General features: G+C 45.4%; 1 long non-coding RNA gene across 6 annotated transcripts in view; it reads left to right on the forward strand.

The window, feature by feature from the left end:
* The window catches only part of LOC141117248 (uncharacterized), a 429,977-nt gene that overhangs the window by 15,327 nt on the left and 387,278 nt on the right, over positions 1 to 27,372 (forward strand). Inside the window, exon 2 of one of the 6 annotated variants that reach the window (XR_012237130.1) lies at positions 21,462 to 21,553. The exons of the other annotated variants lie outside the window; for them this stretch is intronic. This is a non-coding gene — a long non-coding RNA (uncharacterized lncRNA). The remainder of the gene's footprint in view (positions 1 to 21,461; positions 21,554 to 27,372) is intronic. 6 annotated transcript variants of the gene reach the window in all.

The following is a 27,372-nucleotide window of genomic DNA, read 5'->3' on the forward strand; positions in this document are numbered from 1 at the left end:
TTCAGTTCCTCTAATCTTTCCTCAAAGCTGAACTCCTCCGGGCCTTTTATCAGATTGGTTGACCTTCTCTGCACTTCCTCTAGTTCCTTGATATCCTTTTTGTGATTTGGTGCCCAAAACTGAACTGCATATTCCATATGAGGTCTTACTAATGATTTATTCAGGGGTAAAATGATATCTCTCTCTCTGGAGTCTATACATCTCTTAATACAAGAAAGGATATTGCTCACTTTGGAAACCGCAGCTTGGCATTGCATGCCATAACTAAGCTTATGATCTACCAGCACACCCAAGTCTTTCTCCACTATTGATTCCCCCCAGTTGTTCTCCCCCTAGTATGTATGATGCATGCATATTTTGAGCTCCCAAGTGCATAACTTTACATTTATCATCATTAAACCTAATTTGCCATATCTCTTAGTTGCCCGATTAAACAATGCATCAAGGTCGGCTTGTAAGTTGGAGACGTCCTGTAAGAATGTTATTCCACTGCATAGTTTGGTGTCCTCTGTAAAGACTGAATGGTACTTTTAATCCCAGACCCTATATCATTTATAAATATATTAAAAAAGACGGTTGCCAGCACTGAACCTTAGGGTACACCACTGATAACCTTAGACCATTCAGAGTTATGCCCCGTACACACGGTCGGACTTTGTTCGGACATTCCGACAACAAAATCCTAGGATTTTTTCCGACGGATGTTGGCTCAAACTTGTCTTGCATACACACAAAGTTGTCGGAAAATCCGATCGTTCTATACGCGGTGACGTAAAACACGTACGTCGGGACTATAAACGGGGCAGTGGCCAATAGCTTTCATCTCTTTATTTATTCTGAGCATGCGTGGCACTTTGTCCGTCGGATTTGTGTACACACGATAGGATTTTCCGACAACAGATTTTGTTGTCGGAAAATTTTATCTCCTGCTCTCCAACTTTGTGTGTCGGAAAATCCGATGGAAAATGTCCGATGGAGCCCACACACGGTCGGAATTTCCGACAACACGCTCCGATCGGACATTTTCCATCGGAAAATCCGACCGTGTGTACGGGGCATTAGAATCATTAACTCTCTGAATACAGTCTTTATATGCATCTACAAACTGATTTTTCCAAGCCTGTAAACTTAATCCTACACATTAGCTGTGTGTGGGGAACTGCGTCAAATGCTTTTGCAAAATCCAAGTATACTACGTCCACAGCTACTCCTTTGTCTAAGGTTTTACTTACCTCTTCATAAAAAGAAATCCGATTTGTCTGACAACTTCTGTCTTCCATGAATCCATGCTGTCTGTTGCCTAAAATATTTTTTTCCAGCAAGAACTCTTCTATGTGGTCTTTTATGAAACTCTCCAGTGTCTGTTAAAATACTGTTATTATGGTATTAATATCGATATTCTGTAAGTTTTATTGATGAGGAAAGTTCCAAGAAAATCCATTCAGTTCTTGTGTAAAAACTCAAAAATTGATTTAACCACTTCAGCCCCGGAAGATTAGGCTGCTCAATGACCAGAGCACTTTTTACAATTTGGCACTGCGCTGCTTAAACTGGTAATTGCGTGGTCATGCAATGTTGTACCCAAACAAAATGTGCGTCCTTTTTTTTCCCATAAATAGAGCTTTCTTTTGATGGTATTTGATTGCCTCTGCAATTTTTATTTTTTGCGATATAAACGGAAAAACACCGAAAATTTTGAAAAAAAAAAAGATATATTTTCTAATTTTTGTTATAAGGAAAATTCAATAAACTCAATTTTAGTCATACATTTAGGCCAAAATGTATTCAGCCACATGTCTTTGGTAAAAAAAATGTCAGTAAGCGTATATTTATGGGTTCGCGCAAAAGTTATAGTGTCCACAAACTATGGTACATTTTGTGAAATTTACACAGCTTTTAGTTTGACTGAAATCTCATTTTGTAAGGTGCTAAAATGGCAGGGCAGTACAACCCCCCCCCCCCCCCCCCAAAATGACCCCATTCCCATTTTGGAAAGTAGACACCCCAATGAAATTGCTGAGAGTCTGTTGAGCCATTGAATATTTTATTTGTCACGAGTGATTGAAAAATGACAAAAATAAATAAAATTAACACAAAGTTGTCACTAAATGATATATTGCTCACACATGCCATGGTTATATGTGGAATTACACTCCAAAATACATTCTGCTGCTTCTCCTGAGTATGGGGATACCACGTGTGAGACTTTTTTGGGAGCCTAGCCGCGTACAGGACCCCGAAAACCAAGCACCGCCTTCAGGATTTCTAAGGGCGTAAATTTTTGATTTCACTCCTCACTACCTATCACAGTTTTGAAGGCCATAAAATGCCCAGATAGCACACAACCCCCCAAATGACCCCATTTTGGAAAGTAGACACCCCAAGCTATTTGCTGAGAGGTTTCTTAGGCCATAGAGATGATTGGAGCCATTCTGCTCACTGATGAGCTCTATGGTCAGCTGGCGGAACCACCGGCTGCATTCTTGGGTTCCCGGTTGGGGCAGGAGAGCCCGAGAAATCCATGGAAGATGGTGTAAAAGCAGTCTAGAGGCTAATTAGCTGCTAGGATTGCTTTTACATGAAAGCCGACCGCTGGCTGAAAAGAATGATTCCAAGATGATACCTAAATCTGCATGCATCATTCTGGTATAACCACTTAAAGTCCAGCAACATACCAGTACGTCGCTGGTCCTTGTTGGGCATACATTGTAATGTTCTATTTTTCATGCAGCCTGTGGGCTGAACGGAAATTAGAGATTGATCGGTGGGTATGCCCACCATTAGAATTCCGCCCTTCATCTACCCACTTCTAATGATGGGCATTCATGCACCTTTTTTTTTTTTTTTTTTCTTAACTGTGGTGGTGAAATCACCTCCTACAGTGCTGGAGTCGCTGATTTACGTATCGTGGGAGCAAACGCTGTTACTGTCAAGATAGATAAATTAGTGCTGCAGCTGAATGGTGTACCTGCTAAGCAAATGATAGTTAACAATAAAAACAAAGTAACATTACAGTATAACAGTAATAAAACATAGTAAAAATAAAACATTTTTTAACGCAATCTGTGCCTAAAAAATATATGCCGAAGCATGGGGGCAATCCGCCCCTAATTTTTAGGAGCAAATCGCTCCTCCAACCCCTGCCCCCATGCATATATGCTCTTCTTTTTTTTTTTTTTTAACTGTGGTGGTAAAATCACCTCCGACAGCGCTGGAGTCACGGCTTTACCTATTGTGGGAGCAAACGCTGCTGCTGTCAGAATAAACCTGCAGCTGAATGGCGTACTTGCTAAGCAAATGATGGTTAACAATAAAACAAAGTAACATTACAGTATAACAGTAAGATATACCATACCTGCAAATACAATAAAACATAGTAAAAATAAAACGGAGATAGAACAATAGCTATAGAACAATAGTGAGCAAACAATAGAACGGACATAAGATAGAGAACAATAGAGAGAGAGAAGAAAAATAAAACCACAACTATTTTTGGGCTTTTTTATTTTATATATTGTGTGTGTGTGTGTGTGTGTGTGTGTTTTGTTTTTTTCACTTTTATGAAAACTGTAAACTGAACATTGCAGATTAGGGTCTCTCAAAATGTGATGGCCATCACATCTTTCGAGACCCTGTGTTAGTGTGCCCTAGGACTGTGTAGTGCTGTAATACTGTGTATGCTAATACTCCACTAAACAAAGATTAAACTCTTTGGCCTGGAGGAGACCAGGCACTACTCATCACCTGGCCAACACCATCCCTACAGTGAAGCATGGTGATGGCAGCATCATGCTGTAGGGATGTTTTTCAGTGACAGGAACTGGGAGACTAGTCAGGATCAAGGGAAAGATGCAGCAAATACAGAGACAGCACTCTGGACCTCAGACTGGAGTAAAGGTTCATCTTCCAACAGGACAATGACCTTAAGCACACAGCTAAGATAACAAAGGACTCCCTGCGGGACAACTCTGTGAATGTCCTTGGCAGCTAAGATAACAAAGGACTCGCTACGGACAACTCTGTGAATGTCCTTGGGTGGCCCAGCCAGAGCCCAGACTATAATCCGATTGAACATCTCTGGAGAGATCTGAAAATGGCTGTGCACAGACTCTCCCCATCCAACCTGATGGAGCTTGAGAGGTCCTGCAAAGAAGAATGGGAGAAGCTGCCCAAAAATAGGTGTGCCACCACGCTTGTAGCATCATACTCGAAAAGACTTGAGGCTGTAATTGGTGCCAAAGGCGCTTCAACAAAGTATTGAGCAAAGCCTGTGAATACTTATGTACATGTGATATGTGGTGTGTGTATATGTATATATACCGTATTTATCGGCGTATAACACGCACTTTTTTCCCCTTAAAATCAGGGGAAAGTCGTGGGTGCGTGTTATACGCCGATCCCCGCTATCGCTATGTGAATGTCGGCGATCGCCGCCGACATTTACATAGCGAGTAGTTTCAAATATGGCGCCGCGGACTTCGGAAGGACTCGGCGGTGCTGAACGAGCGCCGCCGAAATCACAGAGCCGAGATACACATAGTCGGGTGTATTCGGCTCTTTCCGGCGCCGCTCACTGTCACGCCCAGTCCCGCCATTGGACCTGTGTTATGTCCATCATAGGGCGGGACTGGGCGGGACTGTGAGCGGCGCCGGAAAGAGCCGAGAACCCTCGGCTATGTGTATCTCGGCGGCGTTCGTTCACTTCCGCCGGCGCCGAGTCTCTCCGAACTCCGCGGCGCCATATTTAAAACTACTTCTATGTGTATGGCGGCGGCAGCGGCAGGAGGCATGGACACTAGGCTGCACTGGGGACAAGGCTGCAGGGACAAGGCTGCACTGATAAGGCTGCACTGGGGACAAGGCTGCATTGATAAGGCTGCACTGGGGACAAGGCTGCATTAATAAGGCTGCACTGGGGACAAGGCTGCACTGGGGACAAGGCTGCATTGACAAGGCTGCACTGGGGCAAAGCTGCACTGGGGCAAAGCTGCACTGACAAGGCTGCACTGGGGCAAAGCTGCACTGACAAGGCTGCACTGGGGACAAGGCTGCACTGACAAGGCTGCACTGGGGACAAGGCTGCTGCACTGGGGACAAGGCTGCACTGACAAGGCTGCACTGGGGACAAGGCTGCATTGACAAGGCTGCACTGGGGCAAAGCTGCACTGACAAGGCTGCACTGACACTGAAAAGGCTGCAGATGAACACTGATGAGGCTGCATTGATGGGCATTTTAATGTAAGTTTTTTTTCCTTAAACTTCCCTCCTAAAAGTTTTTTTCCTTAAAATTCTCTCCTAAACTTGGGGTGCGTGTTATACGCCGGCGCGTGTTATACGCCGATAAATACGATATATATATATATATATATATATATATATATATATATATATATATATATATATATATATATATATATTTATATTATAAATTCTTTTTTTTTTTTTTTTTTAATAAATTTGCAAAGATTTCAAACAAACATCTTTCTTGTTGTCGTTATGGGGTATTGTTTGTAGTATTTTGAGGAAAATAATGAAATAATGAATTCAATCAATTTTGGAATAAGCTGTAACATAAAATGGGGAAACAGTGAAGCGCTGTGAATACTTTCTGGATGCACTGTACTGGCAGGGATTCCAGGTCTTTGTCCCAGTGCACAAGACTTTATTCTGAACAGCATCCTGGCAGTAATGCACTTGAGATCTAAACATATGCATGAAAGTTACTTTCTAAGGGGAGAAGACGCAGCAATTCCAAGCTGCAACAAGCAGACTTTTAGCATGCTTTAAAAAAGGTATTTACACAAGAGATAAAACTATATATTTCTACTACTTCACAGAAGTCTGGTCCAGCCGCATCTTGAGTAAGTTGTCCTGTACTGGTCACAAGTCCTCAGGATGTACTGGAGAGTGTGCATAGAAGGGCAACGAAGCTTATAAGGGGGTTGGAGGACCTCTGTTATGAGGAATAGCTACAAGCATTAAAGTAGAACTTTAGACAAAACCTTTTTTTTTTTTTTTTTTTTTTTTTTTTTTCCATTTTGGATAGAGTAAGGGGGGGTTATAACCCCTATAAGGTTTAGTTTTGCCATATTTGTTCCATTGGGGAGATGTAACTTTACTTCTTGTCCTATAGCCAAACAGTAAGTGAGAGTGTTCTAATCTCTCTCCCCTCTATCCAAAAAAAAAAGTTTTGCCTTTATCTATACTTTAAACATATTGTCCCTGGGGAGGAGACGCTTAAAGCGGACCTTCAGTAATTTTTTTCATCTTTTCCATCTATTAAATCTCCTGCCCTTTAACTTTGGATAGTAAAACATATTTTCTCAGTCATCTTCCAGGATGGCACACCTGAGAGATGAGAGGCTCCTACCTACAGGAAACACAATCAATCGACAGCTGTTTTAAGTCCCCACCCTTCCCCTTGATCCTCAGTTTTTGATTGTGTTTCTCCCTAAGCACAGTGAAACCGTTTGTTTTTTTCCAAATGACCCGAAGCCTGGGGCTGGTGGTCCCCCCCTGGGAGCCGGACCAAATGCCTGGGAAGGCCTACGGCCACATCACCCTGAAAGCGAAAGAGGGCGCCGCCTGCCCGATCTCGTATGATCTCGGAGGCTAAGCAGGGTGGGCCTGGTTAGTACCTGATGGGCCTCTGGGTCTGGCCGGATATATTTATCCTTCCTGGGGGGTTCCCCTATCCTTTCCTCAGGGGGGGCAGCAGAAACTGGAAGAGCCCCCCTGAGAGCTGAAGGCCCCTGGGTACAGTGGTGTCCCCAGAACTTCAGGGGCCTTTTTCCTGTCTCCCCCCCTTACCTGTCCGGGCGTCCGTTCAGACAGGGGTGCTGGCTGTCAGTTCTTTCCAGGGCCCTCGACTCCTGGGCCCCTGGTAGCTCGCGTGGGCTGCTGGGGAAGGCGCCATCTGAACGACCCACGTTCTTACCCAGGAGGGAAGGCTGAGAGTCAGCAGGAGCAGGCGCCCACATCCTCCTTTTGAGGAGGCACCAGTTCACTACGGTGGATGTCTGCCTAAACCACCTCAGAATGGAATGAGGAACGTACGGCATTGCCCCCCCCAGGTGTATATACTGACTGGCAGGACACAGCCTAACCTTGCAGCTCCCTACGGGGACAGCAGTTGGGGGGGCACTTTGGCGGCTATCCTCCTTGCGTGTGGACCATAAGGATGGAAAAGCAAGCCCGGTGGCTGTGGCAAAAGGGGAAGACGACAACAGTGAGTACTTTCCTTTACCTTGGGAATTTAGCTGCACAATCCCCAATCCCAGTCAGATGGTTTCTGGGCATTTGAGATAATCTCCCCTGGGGTCTGGATTGAAATAGCCCAGAAGCTTCTGCTAAAAACACCAGCTACAGCTCCCTCTTACATCAGAGATGCTGTATGGTGGACAAGTGGTGCAGAGGAGCGAGTGTGCCTAAACCACCTCAGATGGGAAAGAGGTAGGTAAGGCATTTCTTCCCCTTCCCCCTGTATTTACTGAGTGGTACCGTGCAGGACCTGGGGTCTGCATAACAAAATAGCCCAGAAGCTACTGCTAAAACCACCAGCCACAGCTCCCTCTTACAGCAGAGACACTGTGGTTATCACAACAGTAGGTTGCCAGCCTCTCCCTAAATGTCCGGTTGTGGGACATTAGTAGGGATGAATAGAGCTAAGGGGGGACCTGGTAGATACAAAGAGTTCCTTACAGGCCAGGTATACCACTGAACAATTTATGGATTGTGCAATGGTTGAAGGATTCAGGAGTAAGCTCTCCTGGTCAGCAGGTGCACTAGGTTATAAGGCCCTATTAGCCCAGCTACTAGGAATCTGAAGTCCTAAGCTCCAACCTCCCACTCCACCTTTACATTGTGGTTATATTATAGTGCAGGAGGTAAAGAAAAAACCTTTTTGTTGGTTTGGGCTGCAGTCAACTCAGTGACACATCTAAAGGCGATTTACCATAAATTGCTTCCTATATCCTTTAATTAAGGATTTTCTGTGCAAACATATGCAAGAGCTAGATAGATACATGATTGCTTGTTTAAAGCCTGCAGGTGGCTATTTTTCTCCAGGCTAAATTGGTGACCACCTTTTCTAGAGGCTGTCCTAAATTGGTCTCTAGGGCTGGGCTCATTGAGACTTTAGTTTCTGATCAGCCCCACCTGTGTGTGAGCTGGCCAGCGTTTGCTCAGTCTATGGAGGTAAGGTAGGACAACAGCTACTATAGTAAGGTGTCTAACCATTTTAGGATTTGTTCCTTCACTGGGGGTGAAGTGTTAGTGTCTACAGCCCAGGCTATGCCTAGGGATCAAATTGCTTTGTTGGTTATTTCATAAAGGGATACACCATGACTCCTCCTTGGTTGCACACCAGTAGACCTCAGTAGTGAAGGTTTGTCCTTGCTGGGATGTTTTGTGGCACAGCAGAAATGCACATTGAGATATGTGACATTTCTGCTCATAAGGGGTATATTGCTGTACATCAGAAATGCACTGCACTGAAGCTTGGTTGTTGTCTGTTATATCCTAAAGGTACTGCCTTATTTGGCTAAAGATCAGAAAAATACAACAGGGAAGGTGGTCTGTACTTTCTGGTCTTGTGATGCATGGCGGAAATGCACATCATTGAGTCTTGTGACACCTCAGCTCATATTTGTTATATTGCTGCACATCAGACATACTCAAAATTGAGTTCTGTGTGGGGTTTTTTGTGTCCTGTATTACTGCCTTATTGGTTGCTTATTAGAAAGGCAGTAGTGAAGATTGATGGTTCTGAATTGTTGGGAAATACAAATTGAACCTGTGCCAGGGGTAGTACTGGTACTGCCTTTGGTAATCGGTGCAGCCCCGCAAAGTGGCGTCGGGCTGACCGTGCTATTAACGGCAAAGGCTGCCGATTTTAGGCATGCGATTTGACATGTTGAGTCGTATGCCAAATCCCTTCAATATGGATGTGCTATCTCTATTCAGATTGTTATATTGTTGCACATCAGATATATACAAGATTGAAGGTTGTCTGTCCTTTTTATGTCTTACATTTACTGCCTTATTGGCTGCATATCAGAAGGGACACAGCAGTGAGGTTGCTTGTCCTTTTCTGATTTGTTTTTGCTGCCTCAGCAGGGAGACACATTGAGGGTGGTGGCGTCTCTGCTCAGTATTGGTATATTGCTACACATCAGACATACACAAAGATTGAAGATTGTTTGTGTCCTGTATGTTCTATATTTACTGCCTTATCGGCTGCATATCAGAAGGCACAGCAGTAAGGGGGGTCTTTTCTGTTCTCATTGTTCTACCTTGCTGCTTCTTAAGGATACACAGCAGGGGGTTGTTGGCTGCACGCCTCCAGGGAGATACAGCATTGGGGACCCCTCGCTTGTTCAACCTGAAAATTGCAAGTTACATGCGACCTGTGTAATCTTGAGGTCTGTGGATCCAGAAAGCAGGGTCTGCTTGGTGGCGCTGCGACCTGGAGTTGCACAGACACGAATGGTTCCCATTGGAAGCCATAGTGTATGACTTTTCTCTTGCGTTTTTGTGGTTGCAGGTTGGGTCGCACAGGTGTGGGAGCCCTAAGTTTTATCTGTCCCTGGTTGAGGTTTTGCTACACAACAAGAATAGACATTATGGAGTTATTGCCTTACTTTGCAATACACCAGAAAGATCACAGCTAGGAAGGCTGTCTGTTTTTATGTGGCTGCACAGCAGAAATACTCAACATTGAAGCTTGTTGGTGCTTTCTGTTTCAGATTCCCTTACCTTACTGCACTTCAGAAAAACACAATGCTGCAGGTTGCTTGGGTCCTTTCTGTGTTGGTTCTATGTGACTGCACTACAGAACTGCATAACAGAAAAGATATTGTCTTGTGTGACCATATTGATCTTATAACTGTATTTGGTGGTTCGTCAGAAATACGCAACATAGAAGTTTGGGTCTTTCTGTCTTATATTTATGGCCCTGTTTTGCTGTACATCAGTAAAACTCCACCGTAAACAGGACTCCTGTCCTTTATGTATATATATCAGTTATGACCTAGCTAGCTGCACTTCAGAAACACGCAGCATTTAGGGTCGGTTCACACTGAGGCAGCACGACTTACAGCGCGACTGCCTCAGGCGACCCAGGACACGACTCAGCGGCGACTTGCAAAACGACTTCTGTATAGAAGTCAATGCAAGTCGCCCCCAAAGTCGTACAGGAACCTTTTTCTAAGTCGGAGCGACTTGCATCGCGCCGATTAGAACGGTTCCATTGCACAGAACAGGGCGCTACTTGTCAGGTGACTAGGTCGCCTGACAAGTCGTCCCAGTGTGAACCAAGGCTGAGGGTTTGCGTGTGTCTTAATGTTTTTACATATTGGCTGCACATCAGAAAACCAGACTGTGAGGACTGTTTGTCTACATTGAAGTTCAGATTTGGGTCTCTCCCAAATTTGATATGTTGGTTTAGCTAGCCACACTCGGATACACATTATTGTCTATGCTTGCGTCCTTTCTGTCTAAATCTATTGTGCTGGGTCCACAATCTATGATCTTTTTTAATTTGTGATATTAATAATGCATGTATCACCTTTTGTATTTTAGCCCTCTTTTCCGTGGAGGGGCCTGGAGTTCTGGCTGCAGACGTCACATGTCAGAAAGCCTCAGCCCCTTACATTCAGGAATGCTGGAACCATTTCCTAGGGTTGAAGCCCAGTAGGGTTATAGGACACTGGAGGAAGGCGATAAAGAATCGCCCTGCTTAGTAAGAACTTGGGAAGTTCTGTTCAGAGGAGTATTATGACCTGAAGATGAAGTATAAAGATGTATACCAGACCGAATAGGTTACGGCTCGGTGCATGGCCTTCATCTCGCCATTCTAGCAGAACTAGATGTAGCAGTATAAGTGTTATACTCCTGCTATGAACTTTATTCTCCTGAAGTAGGCACTCAGGCGTAGGTAAAGCCACAGAGTGGGCATGCCTTAAACCCAGGGATCAAGCCTCGGTTAATCTATTACCCTTAAGTAGGCTTCCCTTTAGTCTTTGCTGATGTAAAGATAAAAATGAACAAAAAAGGTTGTCTGTTAGGGGCCCACCTTTTTTTGCAGTTTTAATTCCCTGAACAGGGTAGTGTTAAGACAGGCCCTCTTAGTGATTAATGTAGTGTCCTTGTCTTACAACACAGGTCTCTGATTAATCTTTAGGGGTTCTAAGTAGCACCTACAGGCACAATAGGCCATGGTTGTTAGATGTGTGAGACAGGCAACATTGCTAACCTACAAGTTTAACATGTTTTCTGATTCCATCTTTAAGAGCCCACTCCACCTAGATCCTGCATCCGAAGCGGAGAAGGCAGGGACATCGGTGGAGTAGACCTGCAGACCAGCCGCATGATCCAGCTATAATACCTTCATCAAGCATAGGGAGTGGAGGTAAAACTCACTGCAGAACCAAGGTCCGCCAAGAGGGTCTTGCAGTGGTCCCACCCTAAGGTAGGCCTGAGGTACTTGATTATCCTCTCAGGTGTGCCGTCCTGGAAGATGACTAAGAGAAAATTGACAGTTACTTACCGGTAACTGTTTTTCTAGGATATCTTCCAGGACGGCAGGCCCACTTCCCGCCGTTGGAGGAGGGAAAATGGTAGAACACTAGAAGGTGAGTACCTATGAGGAATGATTTCCCTTGTGAACCAGGTTCAGGAGTTACTTCTCTACAAACTGAGGATCAAGGGGAAGGGTGGGGACTTAAAACAGCTGTCGATTGATTGTGTTTCCTGTAGGTAGGAGCCTCTCATCTCTCAGGTGTGCCGTCCTGGAAGATATCCTAGAAAAACAGTTACCGGTAAGTAACTGTCAATTTTTTTTTTGTTTGCCATTAAATACCTTATACAGCCCACTTCCCATTTCTTCCTTTTTCTCCCCGTAAAAAGCCTAGGCTTATGACCTCCTGCACATCTCTCTCCCTCTCTCCCTCTCTCCCTCTCTCCCTCTCTCCCTCTCTCCCTCTCTCCCTCTCTCCCTCTCTCCCTCTCTCCCTCTCTCCCTCTCTCCCTCTCTCCCTCTCTCCCTCTCTCCCTCTCTCGTCAGAGTTTGCCAGGAAGGGAGTGGGGGTGAGTCATAAGAGGGCCAATCAGAGCTGGAGGTGTGCCTCTGTGTAAATCCAGGAAGTGAACTGGCAGCCGCTTCAGCTGCCCACAGTTAAAATGGTTGCAGCCAGACTCAGTGCAGGGAGATTTCTGCAGCATATTTGGCAAGTACAGAATCACAGTATATAAAAAAAAAAAATATTCAAGGTGGTTGGAGGGAAGCTTCCGAAAAGCAAATATGTTTATTACAAATTATGTGGGCAGACTGCAGTTCTTCTTTAGGAGGAGATATCATTGAGATATTTGTATATCGCTATTATAATTCTAGCAATGTGAATAATTTATTTTTTGGCTGCCTGGATGTGGTGTGATTGGATATTCTAAGGCTCGATTCACATCTATGCATGTTGCTTTTGAGCGTTTGTACAGTGCTTTTTGTGGTGCTTGTCGCGTTTTTTGACACGCGGTTTTACCGCAATTTGCGGGGGTTTTTTTGCACTGTATTTAGCCGGTTGCTAAGGAGGGGGCCGGGAAGGAGGGGGCTGCCGCTTCCTTAACAACCGATGAGTCATCAGTTGGCAGCGGGCTTCCCGCTCAATGTATAAAAAAAGAATTGCCTGCTAAAAAAAAATCGAGAGAAAAAACGGCGTGACCCCCCCAGGTCCATACCAGGCCCTTGGGTCTAGTATGGATTCGGGGGGACCCCCATGCCAAAATTTAAAAAAAAAATGGCGTGAGGGTCCCCCCAAAATCCATAGCAGTCCCTTATCCGAGCATGCAGCCCGGCAGGCCAGGAAAGGGAGGGGACGAGCGAGCGGCCTCCCCCCTCCTGAAGCATACCAGGCTGCATGCCCTCAACATGGGGGGATGGGTGCTTTGGGGCAGGGGGGCTCTGCGCCCCCCACCCCAAAGCACCTTGCCCCCATGTTGATGGGGACAAGGGCCTCTTCCCGACAACCCTTGCCCGGTGGTTGTTGGGGTTTGCGGGCAGGGGGCTTATTGGAATCTGGAAGTCCCCTTTAACAAGGGGGGCCCCCAGATCCCGCCCCCCCCCCTCTGTGAATGAGTATAGGGTACATTGTACTCCTACCCATTCACCTGGAAAAAAGTAGTGTAGTGTTAAAATACAGTAGACAGTTTTTTTGACAAGTCTTTTATTAGGCAGCTCCGGGGGTCTCTTCCGACTTCTCCACTCTCCTCTCCGGTTCTTCCGCTGTCTGGTGCCTTCTGCCGGGTTCTTCTGCTCTTTTGCCTGTTCTTTTTTGCTAGCTTTTGCCCGGTCTTCTCCGTTGTCTTCTACCCTCTTCTCTTCTTCCGATGTTGACTCAACACTCTCTCCCGCTGTAATGCCGCGTGCGCGGTGCACAACAACAATATAGGCATAGGACGGGGTCACCGGCTAATGTCATCCAGTGACCCTGCCCTCTTATGACATCACAGCCCGGGGCATGATGGGTCCGTGACCTCACAAGGGGGTGTGGCCTTCAGATGACGTAATCCGATTGCCACGCCCCCATCATTATTTAAGAAATGCAGGACATCGGCGCCGACAGATCAGCGGGACGCAGCATCGGAGGAGGGTCATCGGCGGGAGCGGCGACCGAGGAAGAAGAACACTGGACAAAGAAGACAGAAGAAGAGCGGAAGAAGAAGCAGGGGAGAAGACCAGAGGATGAAGATGGAGGAAGACCGGAGAAAGAAGCGGAGGAAGAAGATTTTTAATAAAAGGCTTGTCAAAAATTGTCTACTGTATTTAACACTACACTACTTTTATTCCAGGTGAATGTGTAGGGGTATAATGTACCCCATACTCATTCACATGGGAGGGGGGCCGGGATCTGGGGGCCCCCTTGTTGAAGGGGGCTTCCAGATTCCGATAAGCCCCCCGCTCGCAAACCCCGACAACCACCGGGCAAGGGTTGTCGGTAAGAGGCCCTTGTCCCCATCAACATGGGGGCAAGGTGCTTTGGGGTGGGGGTGCAAATCGCGGAAAAAAACGCGGTACTTGCTTTTTGGATGCTGGTCCATTGAATTCTATTACAAGCAAAATGCTGCATTTTGCGGGAAAAAAGGTCCCCGACCCTTTCCAAAAACGCAGAGGCATAAAAATGCAATGATGGGAACATGTTCCATAGAAACCCATGTTAAAAAAATTCCCTGCATTTCTGCAAAGTGCAAAATGCATCAAAAAAGGCATTAGTGTGAATCGAGCCTTAGGGTGTAAAACTCCGTTCGACAATTGGTGTCAGCGGGGTATGTCAATAATTTAAAAGTAAAACATGGGTATCTTAGCGAATACCATGAATAGGGATATGCAAAATGGTATTGAATTAAACACGCACCCACCCAGGTTGAACTGGATCGACTGGTGTCTATATTCAACCCTACCAATGAGGTAACTATGTAGGAGTTGTATATGGCCAATTGGAAAAGGTATATGGAAACCTTTTGTACCTATGGATTAATCTTGTTCCTCCATTTTTAAGAGCCAAAATTTCTTCTTTCCACAAACTGGTTGATTCCCCCCTTTTCAGCTTGGTGGCAACTATTTGTTATTGGAAGCCCTTTTGATTGAATCAAACAGTAGCAAAGGCTACGGTTTGTTGGAGATAAAGGTGGCGGAAAAGAGGCAGTCTAGTGAAAAAGTTGTCCATGTAGAGGTGGTACCCTTGTTGGAATAGGAGTGATGCAAGTTCCCACACAATTGTTTTCACTGCTCCCCATATAAGTTGGACATCCATCCAGGGGGCTCCAGCTGGCTGTCTATTCCTTCATAAATCCAAAATCTATGCATGTACCATATGGCCCTCTCACTAAGTTTGTATAACTTCACTCCATACCTGGCATGTTTTAGATATATTGTTTGATGCCCAGCCTGCCGGTAAAATGGATGAGGGACTCCTCAACGCAGATATGCTTGTCAGGACTATACATTTCAGATTTTTTTTAGTTAAAATACTTGATCAGTGGCCTAATGTTATAGTTCTTGTCATATTTGGGGTGATTTTGGGGCGGGCACAAGGAATTGTCGCTGATCCTGCCAGTTTCTACCCTCCCCTTTCCGCTCTGACTCCGATCTATCAGGGCTGCGTAGCTCTGACACTGGAGTCAGCGTACTTGTACCCGTCATCCGCAGCCTGCTCTGTGTCTCCTGTGTGCTCTCTTTCCTCCTCCTTCTCTCCCCCCCTTCCCTCTCTGCCTGACAGCTTCCCGATCCTCAACTCCTGCTCTAAAAAAACAGTTTTTATTTTATATAGTTCTCTGATATAGAATAGTAAGCTCCCCAGTGCATGTCATTTCTAAAAATATGTGGTATAATAGCTTGCTTCAGAGCGCCATTCAGCGCTCATGTGACTGCATGCCGGACTCCTCCCCTCCCCTCCTCTTCTCGGCTGACATTTTTGCAACAAACACTTTTAGCCGCTTCAGCCCCGGAAGATTTTACCCCCTTCCTGACAAGAGCACTTTTTGCAATTCGGCACTGCGTCCCTTTAACTGACAATTGCACGGATGTTGCACCCAAACAAAATTGACGTCTTTTTTTTCCCCCACAAATAGAGCTTTCTTTTGGTGGTATTTGATCACCTCTGTGGTTTTTTTTTCTGCGCTATAAACAAAGCGCGACAATTTTACAAAAAACGCAATTTCTCCTATCACCTTCCAGGATGGCACACCTGAGAGATGAGGGCTTCTCCCTACAGGAAACACAATCACTTGACAGCTTGTTATAAGTCCCCACCCTTCCCCTTGATCCTCAGTATTGATTGTGTTTTTGCCAAACACAGCAGCATGTTTGTTTTGTTAAAGACCGAATGACCGGGGAGGGTCTGATGGTCCCCTGTTGAGACAGGTTTTAGGTTAGCAGGGGAGGGCTGAACTAACCTGCAGGCTTGTCCTTTCTGATGGGTCGCCCCCAAGTTAGCACCAGCGCTCTGGCTGCAGGGAGTGCGTGCCATCGCTGGGACTGTTTGAATTACCACCGTCATCTGCTCTCCTTCATTGCCTAAAAAGTTTCAGGAATTGCTGCCTTCCAAGCCTCACTCTGAGGCACGGCCGCATCACAGGAAGTGGGCGGTGCCGGAGTAACAGCGCAACCTGGAAGTACTAGAAAATGCCAGAGAAGCGTGGAGAGCCGATGCCAATTCCTGGGGGTGGGGGGCCCATCTGAAAAAAGAGAAAGCCCAAGGTCAATAGAACAGCTCGCTAGGTCGGATGTCATCCAACTACAGGGAGCTCAAAGCAGTGGGGGAAGCCCTAAAAGCCTTTCAAAAGAGCATCAGGGGCAAGGAGGTTCAAGTGAGCTCCGACAACGCCAAGGTAGTAGCATACTTGAGTCACCAGGGAGGCACCAGATCCAAACTCCCGCTAGAACTGTCCAAGCAGATCCTGAGGTGGGCCGAAAGAAGGATTCTCTCCATCTCGGCTGTCCACATAAAAGGGACAAGCAATATAGAGGCAGACTTCCTAAGCCGTCAGCCGATAAGACAAGGGGAATGGGAACTAAACCCCGAGGTATTTCCAACCCTGGTGCAATGCTTCGGAAATCCAGAGATAGACCTGTTCGCCAATCGGCAAAACAGGAAGGTAAAGAGTTATTTCTCGATTTCCAAAGAAAGGGAGTCAGAGGGACTAGAAGCACTGACTCAGACCTGGCATTACAAACTGGCATACACCTTACCGCCACTAGCACTGATTCCACGAGTTCTTCAGAAACTCAGCCAGTCCCCCGGCCAGCTCCTTCTGATAGCACCCTGGTGGCCGAGGAGAGCTTGGTTCGCAAACCGTGACAGAGCCACTGAAGCTCCCGAACAGGCCGGACATTCTCAGGCAAGGTCCAGTACTTCACCCAAGGCCGGAATTTTTTCAGCTGACGGCCTGGTTAGTGAGCGCCAGATCCTAGAAAACAAGGGCTGCTCAGAGAGAGTAATAAATACCCTCCTCCTGAGTAGAAAATCAGTGACTAAAAAGATTTATTCTAAAGTGTGGAAGACCTTTTGTTCCTGGGGTAAAGAAAGGCAGCTAACCTCCACCACTGTTCCAGTTATCTTGGAGTTTCTCCAGGATGGAGTAGACCTAGGCCTAGCGGTCAGCACCCTTCGGGTTCAGATAGCAGCCCTCTCTGTCTACCTCAATATAAGGTTAGCAAAAGAAAACCTTATCAAACGTTTTCTGTTGGGCCAGGGATAGGATTTCCCCTGTAGCCAAGAGTAGTGTTCCTCCATGGGATTTAACGAGGAAACCTACGCTAGACTTACCGGTAACGGTATTTCTACGAACCTTCCAGGATGGCAGGCCTACTTCCCGCCCTATGTGGAGGGAAAGATAAGCTAAACGGTAGGTGGTAACTACCTGTGTAGAGCAATGCTCCTTGTGAACCAGTTCAGGATTACTTTATTACATACTGTGGATCAAGGGGAAGGGTATAACAAGCTGTCAAGTGATTGTGTTTCCTGTAGAGAGAAGTCCTCATCTCTCAGGTGTGCCGCCGGGAAGGTTAGTAGTAAATACCATTACGTTAGTAAGTCTAACGTAGGCTATTTTTTACTTTTTGCTATAATAAATATCCCCCAAAAATATATAAAAAAAACTATTTTTTTCCTCCGATTAGGCTGATATGTATTCTTCTACATATTTTTGGTAAAAAAATCGCAATGAGCATACATTGATTGGTTTGCGCAAATTTTTTATAGAGTCTACGAAATAGAGGATAGTTTTATGGCATTTTTATTATTATTATTATTATTATTATTATTTTTTTTTTTTTTTAGTAATGGCGGCGATCTGCGATTTTTTTTTTTTTCGGGACTGCGACATTATGGCGGACACATCGGACACTTTTGACACTATTTTGGGACCATTGTCATTTTATACATCGATCAGTGCTATAAAAATGCACTGATTACTGTGTAAATGACACGGGCGGGGAAGGGGTTAACCACTAGGAGGCGATGAAGGGGTTAAGTGTGTCCTAGGGGGTGATTCTAACAGTGGGGGGGGTGGGCTTCAACTCACATGACAGCGATCGGGCCATCGGGAGCAGTGATCTCTGTCATGACGTAAGGCAGAACGGGGAAATGCCTTGCTTACATAGGCAATTCCCCGTTCTGTGGCTCCGTGACACGATCGCCGGGAGACCGGCTGACATCGAGTCCCGTGGGCCTGCTAGCCCCGATTCTTAAAGGGGACATACAGGTACGCCCATTTGCCCACTGCTGCCATTATTGCCGACGTATATTGGCGTGCAACGGTCGGCAAGTGGTTAATGACAGCTTCCCAAACAAGGGATATAATCCTGAGCTCATTGATCTAGTCCAGGAATCTTCAAACTACAGTTCTCCAGCTATTGCGAAACTACATATCCCATGAGGCATTGTAAAACTCTGACATTCGCAGACATGACTAGGCATGATGGGAATTGTAGTTCCTGAACAACTGGAGGGCCATCGTTTGAAGACCCCTAATCTTGTCCATCAGGAATGACACACTGTTCCCACGAAGATGGCCAATAAAGAACTAGCATCCAATCCAGATGTTAACCACTTTAAGACTGCCCCATAGCTTTTTTTTTTTTTGTTACAGGGCAGTTCTCCTGTGCAGAATCACGTATACAACATATACATGATTCTGCACTTCGCCTGCAGGAGGCCTGCACCCCCCTGGCAGGCTGCTTTTTTGCTGTGATTATTCACAGCAGAAGCCGATCTGCCAGGCACTAGATGTCCGCCAGCACCCGTCGATCGTCCGTAATACACACAGAACTGGGATCTGCCTATGTAAACAAGGCAGATCTCAGTTCTGACAGGGGTAAATTAATGTATTTTGTGTTCCTGCATAGCGGGGAACAAGATCAATCTCCTCCCTTAGTAAAAGCACCACACACAGTACACAGATACCACTGGCTAGGCACACAGTTAACCCTTTGATCACCCTAGATGTTTAACCCCTTCCCAGCAAGTGTCATTAGTACAGTGACAGTGCATATTTTTAGCACTGATCACTGTATTAGTGTCACTGGTTCCTGCAAAAGTGTCAAAAATGTCAGTTTTTGATTGTCTGCAGCAATATCGCAGTCCTGCTATAAGTTGCTGATCGTCGCCATTAATAGTATAAAAATAAAAATTCCAGAAATATATCCCATAATTTGTAGACACTATAACATTTGCATAAACCAAGGGGGAGAAAGAAAAGAGAGGGGGTAAGGATTCTGGTCCAGTACCCTCTACCTGCAGGTAGTGAAATGGTGTGAAGTGCAATCCCACCGTCCCACTGGGCCCCCGCCTCATTTACAACACAAAAAGATATGTGGGCTGCTCTCTGCTCATAAGGAGAGCAGTTCCTCATAACCATTGATTGTATGCAGTAGGATATTTTAAAATCATTCCAATAGAACCATTTCTTAGCAGCTGAAAGAGCAAAAATGAAGAAAGATGGCTGTTGGATTATCCACTAGGGAGAAGCCTGTGGCGTGGCATACGATCTCCATGAAGGTATGTAGGACTGGGCAATCCCAAAAGACATGCAAGAAAGTACCTGTACTTGTACCACAGCGCCAACCTATCTGGTCTGGCGTTCTGTACCAGCTGGTAACTATCTTATAAGAGATTTCTTGATATTTGTTACATACTAATGCCTTGCGGGCAAAAACCAAGATGTGCTCTTTTTGTTTCTTCAAAAACGTAATCCCTATATCAGTCTCCCATTTATGAAGAAACACCGGATCTCTTCGGGAATGAGTGTTCAGCAGCTTATTGCCGTATCGAGCCTCTGTTCATACATGTCCTTTCAAAGGGCATTAAGTCCCAGAGGAACTGTTACAGTGCGGGGAGGGAGCGCAAAAAGTGAGACAGCTGTCGTCACTAGCAGCCCAATATCAGAACCTCCCGTAACAAGGAAAGGTGAGAAGTCACACCACTCTGTACTGGTCAGAAAGTCTCTTGCTCTGGTCAGGCCGTTGGCTGCCCAGGCTAGAAAAATGTTGTCCAACCATCCGGGGAGGAACTGTAGGTGACTCAATATGGGGTAAGAGGCGAAGGGCAGCTGCGATAGCCCACCAAGGTACAATATCTGGTCATTTTGCGCAACATGGCTCCTATTAGCAGGTGCTTCTGAAGAGAAAGAGTAGTGATTTGACCAGACCAGGGAAGTCCTGTCGGAGACCGGTGAGTTGTCGTGTTCCAGGGAAAGGCATACCTTAAAGACCCCGTGCTTGTGCCAATCAATTACTTTTTTATCGTATGAGAGGCCATGTAGTATCTGGCTGGGTCTGGTGAGCCTAGTTCTCCTCTGTCTTTTGAGCTTGTCAACATGTTCCTACTAATGTGTGGCAGTTTGCCCTGCCAAACAAAACCAGGTAAACTCAACCTAGAGCAAGCAAAAATAAGTTTGGGGGAGATGCATCGGAAGAGTTTGACGCATATATAGGAGTCTGGGCATCACATTAATTTTTTAAACTTTACAGCGCCCAAACCAGGACAAGGCTAACGTGTTTCACAAAAGCAGATCTTTCTGGATCATTTGCAGAATCTGGAAAATATAAAGTTTTAATGTCTTAGATCCACAGAGATGTAAGTGCCAAGATATCTTAGGGCATGAGTGGGCCATCGAAATGGAAAAGTAGGGTGCAGGGCTTGCATTATAGCATTAGGTAGATTAATGTTTAACCACTTCTTGACTGTGCTATCTCTGAATGATGGCAACAGCACAGCCATCCAGTTCTGGGAGGGCGTCTATTGACATCCTCCCAGAACCGCACTCTCTGCGATGCTCATCTGGCACGCTCTGTGATTGCTATGTTTTTCGGACACAGCTGATCACAGATCAGGGTAAAGGGCCAATCACAGTGGTCCTTTACCATGTGACACATCACAGCTGATCACATGTAAACAAGCTTGCCAGTTATGTGCATTCCTTTCCTCATGCGCTGTCACAGCTTGAAGAGAGGAGAGCCATCAACTGGCAAGTGTGACGGGACATCTACACCGATAATCGGGGCAATCAGTGCTGCCTATCAGTGCAGCCTCATCAGCACACATCAGTAAAGGAGAAAAATTACTTATTTGCAAAATATTATAACTTTTTTTTTTTTTTTTTTTGTTTTGTTTATAAAAATATAAAAAAACTAGTGGTGATTAAATATTACAAAAAGAAAGCTCTATTTGTGTGGAAAAAAAAATTAAAAAAAAAATTTCATGTACAGTGTTGCATGACTGCACAATATTCATTCAAAGTGTGACAGCACTGAAAGCTGAAAATTGGCCTGGGCAGGAAGGGGGTGAAAGTGTCCAGTAGGCAAGTGGATAATGCCTCTGACTTTTGGAGGGTGACCTCCAATTAATCTTTTTATTATTGATTTAAAAGATAAAAATTATCAAACTCCAATTTAGTGTGTATTTAAACAGGCATATCAACAGAGGACAAAATCCAATAGGATGGGGTCACCCTCAGAATGGATCGGCGTCCTACTCTCAGAATGGATCAGCAGTTTCAGGAGGTAAGAGAACTGGTGCTTCCGCGCCTGTCAGTTTCTCCTCTTTCACAGGGGAATGCGGATTGCTCTGTGTGGCCTCGGCTATAGCTGAGCAGTAGAAATGCAGTTTGCTGAGCGTCAGTCCGTACAACCCAGGTGTGAGGGAGAACCAGCCGCACTCGTGGCTATGGGAAGACACGAGCAGCAGATATCGGGAGAGGAGTGAGAGCTGCTGACCACAGTAGCAGGTAGCCTAGCATCCTTTTGAGTGTTCCCCTTTTTTCAAGTCATGGGCAATACTTTGAGGCAGTCGTGTATATAACAAATCGCAGAATTGGCAAATTAACCCTTAGTGCCGGTTCACACAGGGGCAACTTGTCAGGCGACCTAGCCACCTGACAAGTCGCGTCCCGTTCTGTACTACGGAACCGTTCTAATAGGAGCGACACAAGTCGCTCCAACTTAGAAAAAGGTTCCTGTAGTATTTTGGGGGCGACTTCAGGCGACTTGCATTGCCTTCTATACAGAAGTTGTTTTGCAAGTCGCGGCTGAAGTCGTGTGCAGCTCGCCTCTGTGAGGCGACCTGCAAGTCGTGCCGCCCCTGTGTGAACCGGCACTTAAGGGTATGAATTGTGGCTAAAATGCTACTATTTACATACATATTTACATACTATTTAAAAATAGGGTTGTCCCGATACCACTTTTTTAAGACCGAGTAAGAGTACCGATACTTTTTTTTCCCAAGTACTCGCCGATACCGATTACCGATGCTTTTTTTTATGTCAGTAGTTTTTTTTTTTTTTTTGTTTTTTTTTTTTTTTACAATTTTTATTTTTTACAATTTCAATTAATTTTTTGTTTTACACTTTTTTTACAAAAAAGTGGACGATTATTAGGGTTTATTACAATTTTTTTTTTTTTGTAGCTCTATTGGGGGGCTTTGGTGCGATATCAGGGGTCTGTTTAGACCCCCTGAAATCTCCTCTTTGTGACAGGGAAAGGGACTAAGGACACAGATTTCCCAGTCCCTTTCTCTGCAGCCTCAGGTGCACTGAAAATGAATGGAGAGGCGACAGAGGCTCCTCTCCATTTATAAACTGAAGCATTGTAAACACAGTTTACAGTGCTCAGTTATGAATGGACAGAGTCAGTGATCACTGACACCGGCTCCTTCCACCGCTATCCATCCTGACATAACGAGGACAAAGGAGGCAGAGGAGCGCCGAGGGGGGCGTAGGGGGGACAGCAGCACGGGGGGGGGGGACAGGAGCATAGGGGAGCACGGAGGAGGACAGGTGATTTATTAAAATCTATACAGGGGGATCAGTGCTTGTAACTCCCCCCACCGCTGCACCGATCACCTCTGACTGCCCAGGTATTGGGTCAAGCATCAAAGCATTTGATGCTCGGTATCTGTACCGATACTAGTAGTATCGGTATCAGGACAACCCTATTTAAAAGGGATCAATGTGATAAATAACGTAGCTGGACTTCAACCTGTATTATCTTTTCAAATATTTTTATTGGTAGTTAACAAGCATCTGTTACAAGCATTTCAGTACAAGGTATTGCGTACATATTAAACAATGCGCATCTTGACAAAACAATATAATGATGATATAAGGAAAAAGAAAGCTTACAAACAATGGATACTCTGTCAAGTAATTCAGGGTTCAGTAATAGCCGAAAATACTATCATTAAGAGGGAGCAAGGTCCCTAATTTAGTTAGTGTGCTGCTGGAGGTTATTCTTTTGGACTCGGGTATAAGAGCAGCCGAGACCATCTAAAAAAAAAAAAAAAACAGAGTACAACACCAATAGTTATCGAAGGTAAGTAAAGGGGGGAATAGAGGGGAAGAAAAGAGAGCAGAGTAGAGGAGAACAGAAAGGTAGAAGTGAGGAATAGCTGAGGGGGGGGGGGTGGGTCAGTCGGGTCGCACGGGCACAGGTTTAATTTCAAAAATCATAGATGGTTATTAGAGCTATCTTAGGATTCTAAGAGGCGTTTGTCTATATCAGTGGGCAAAAAATGTTCTACCCATGGCTGCCAGGTTCTGAAGTGCTGGGGGACCTTATCCAGGATCGTCGCTTCAATTTTGCTATGTATCATTGCCTGAGTAATCCTATTTTTCGTTTCAGTTATACTAAGTGTGGGTGTCTTCCAGGCCTTAGCGATCGTTTGCTTGGCTGCGGTAAATAGGTGGAGGGGGAGACGGTGTTGTGCTCTGGTGTAGTCCTGCGGAATAAGGTTGAGTGGAGCTATAGTTGGGTTAGGAACTAGAGTAATTTGGTGGAGAGTAGAGGCCATCCGGAATATTGTTGCCCAGAAACACTGCACCAGTGGGCATGTCCACCATATGTGAATGTGTGTTCCTTTTGTCCTTGCAACCCCTAAAACAGGTCGGGGGATACTCGGGTAGGAATTTGGCGATTCTGGTTGGGACCAGGTACCATCGTATTAGCACCTTGTAGTTTGCTTCAGAGGCAACAACATTTTGGGATGAATTTTTTGTGTTAGTCCAAATGGACGTCCAGTCATCCGCCTCTAGATCAATATTTAAGTCTCTAGACCATTGCTGTGCATAGGTGGGGAGGTTTGATGGTGGCGACGTGAGATGGGTATAAAGGCGAGAAATAATACCTGGGGCATGCGGGTCCGAGTCACATATTTTCTCAAACTCAGTTAGAGTGTCTAGCCCAGAGCTAGATCTTATAGTTGTTTGAGCGAAGTGTGCAATTTGGAGGTAACGGAAGCACTCTCTGGGTGGAAGATGTGCCTGCGCTTGTATAGCTGGAAATGGTTTTATAGTATCGCCACTGATTAAGTCACATATGTGAGTCAGACCTGCCTGGGCCCAGGCTTGGAACTTCAACCTATATTGAAGCGGTAGTAAACCCAAAACCAAAAATTGAATATATTATTATTATTTGATCTAGCGGCTGAATTCATTTTCTTCTTTATGCTTTTTCCCCTCTGTTTTCACTTGGTGATCTTGCCAGTAACACACCACCTGTATTCGAGTTCCCCCACTCTGGGTGAATGAGAACAGGGGGCACCTTTGGACAGCAGCATCGTCCATCTTGGGGGGAGGGTAGTGGTAAACATGCTATTAGATTTAAATACAATAACAAGTTGAAGCCAAATCCCAGCTAACACTCAGCTACAGCAAACAGTATTTATTGCCTATTATTATTATTATACAGTATTTATATAGCGCCAACAGTTTACGTAGCGCTTTATTGCCTATGGTGAAAGATAGCTCTAAGGCTCCTTTCACACGATCGGCCTGCAAAGATCCACCTGTCTGTTTTTCAGGTGGATCTGAGCGGGCCACCCATTGACTTGTATGGGCAGGCTGATGTCAGCGAAGATGTGTCCGCTTACACCCGCCTGCCATCCGATCCGACAAGATCCACTGAAAACAGACGGATGGCGATATGTTCGCCACCCGTCCATCGGATCGGATGAAAACAGACAGCATGATCTTCCAATAGAGAACAGGGGGCAGTGAGCAGAGACGGACCTGTCATCCGTCTGCTCAGCAGGTATCAAATGGAGCGATCCCCCGGTGAGCTAGCGGATCCGCCCCGTGTGAAAGGGGCCTTACAGGGCACATGTCTTGAGGGAGACTGGCACACACTGTGGTCTGTACAACAAAGTCTGGGGAATGCCCAGGAAAAACCCAAGCCTACTTACCAACCAGCTGGCAGACAACCAAGTGAACCTGTCTAACAGTATGCGTTAAAAACAAGGATTTAGTCCGCACGCATTTGCAAACGCATGCGTAAGCCACAGAGCCTCGTCACGGCACCCTGGTACTAAACTATGAGTGTCCCCACAGTGGAGGCACATGCATTCTGATTAATAGATGAGGGCAGGTGGGCTGAAGGGGAGCTCACCCTTTCTTAATGGTACAGGAGCACACCAAACACCCAGCATGTAGCACAATGGTTGCAAAGGTGTTGGTGCATTGCTGGACCAATACAAAACACCAATGCTTTTGCAAATGCGTGTGGACTAAACCCCTGTTTTTAACGCATACTGTTAGACAGGGTCATTTGGTTGTCTGCCAGCTGGTTGGTAAGTAGGCTTGGGTTTTTCCAATGCCACTTACGGCGATAGCCAGCTGTAGATGGGGACAGTGGCGAGTTTTTGTTTTTCATATCACATTGTGGTCTGTATAAGCATCACTAGAATTCTCTGAAATATCAATTGTGACAGAATAATCATACGATGTAACTTCAATATACGAACGATCTCCAGTGTACTGGCAGACATGTAAAGGACCATAGGAAAAGGATCCAGCCTAAACTAAAAGGAAAACCATCCAACTAAAACTAGGATTAAGCCCCATACACACTATTAGATTTTCTGCAGATTTTTGTCTTCAGATTTACCAAAATCATGAAGTGCAAGGGCCTGCCTGATTGCATACAAATTGAAACTCTTAAGGTTTGACCTCATATTATATGGTTTTGGTCAATCTGAAGACAAAAATCTGCAGAAAATCTAATAGTGTGTTCCCTCAATGAACTGTAGCTCCCCAGTGCCTTCAGCACTCCAGCAGCTCCAGACCATGACTCTCCCACCACCATGCTTGACTGTAAGCAAGACACACTTGTCTTTGTACTCAGCTGGTTGCTGCCACACACGCTTGGCACCATCTGAACCAAATAAGTTTATCTTGGTCTCATCAGACCACAGGACATAGTTCCAGTGATCCATGTTCTTAGTCTGCTTGTCTTCAGCAAACTGTGAGCTTTCTTGTGCATCATCTTTAGAAGAGGCTTCCTTCTGGGATGACAGCCATGCAGACCAATTTAATGCAGTGTGTGGCGTATGGTCTGATCACTGACAGACTGACCGCCCACCCCTTCAACCCCTGCAGAAATGATGGCAGCACTCAAACGTCTATTTCCCAAAGGCAGCCTCTGGCTATGACGCTAAGCACTTGCACTCAACTTCTTTGGTCAACCATGGCGAGGCCTGTTCTGAGTGGAACCTGTCCTGTTAAACCGCTGTATGGTCTTGGCAATCTTCTTATAGCCTAGGCCATCTTTATGTAGAGCAACAATTCTTTTTTTTTTTTTCAGATCCTCAGAGCTCTTTGCCATGAGGTGCCATGTTGATCTTCCAGTGACCAGTATGAGAGAGTAAGAGCAATAACACCAAATTTAACACACCTGCTCCCCATTCACACCTGAGACCTTGTAACACTAACAAGTCACATAACATCGGGGAGGGAAAATGGCTAATTGGTCCCAATTTGGACATTTTCTCTTAGGGGTGTATCCACTTATCCGCGTTGCCAGCGCTTTACATATTAATGGCTGTGTGTTGAGTCATTTTGAGGGGGACAGCAAATTTACCCGTTATACAAGCTGTACACTCACTACTTTACCTTGTAGCAAAGTGTAATTTCTTCAGTGTTGTCACATGAAAAGATGTAATAAAATATTTAAAAAAATTGTGAGGGGTGTACTCACTTTTGTGAGATACTGTACATTTTATTTATTTATAATAAAAAAAAGGGGGGGGTAGCATTTTTGTCTCCATTGGATACTGTTTGTTTTTTTTCTACAGATTAGTTCTATTCAAAATGTACTCCCCTTGCAGGCTGGCAGATTGTGATCTGTTATTTATGTAATGCTATGCTGATGGATTGGCACAGGGCATGCTGGATGGTCCTACTGAATGTGCACGCAGCGAGTGCACTTTGGTGTGTGTGGCGCCTGTTGATGTGCGCCGGCGGTTTTTATGTATGTCTTGTTTGCGTTCTGGTTTGGAGCGCACTTCTGGTCAGCGGCCATCTTGAATGATGCAGTATTGCGTCATGTCTGCT

The sequence above is a fragment of the Aquarana catesbeiana genome, linkage group LG13, assembly GCF_042186555.1.
Source record: "Aquarana catesbeiana isolate 2022-GZ linkage group LG13, ASM4218655v1, whole genome shotgun sequence".
Classification (NCBI taxonomy): domain Eukaryota; kingdom Metazoa; phylum Chordata; class Amphibia; order Anura; family Ranidae; genus Aquarana; species Aquarana catesbeiana.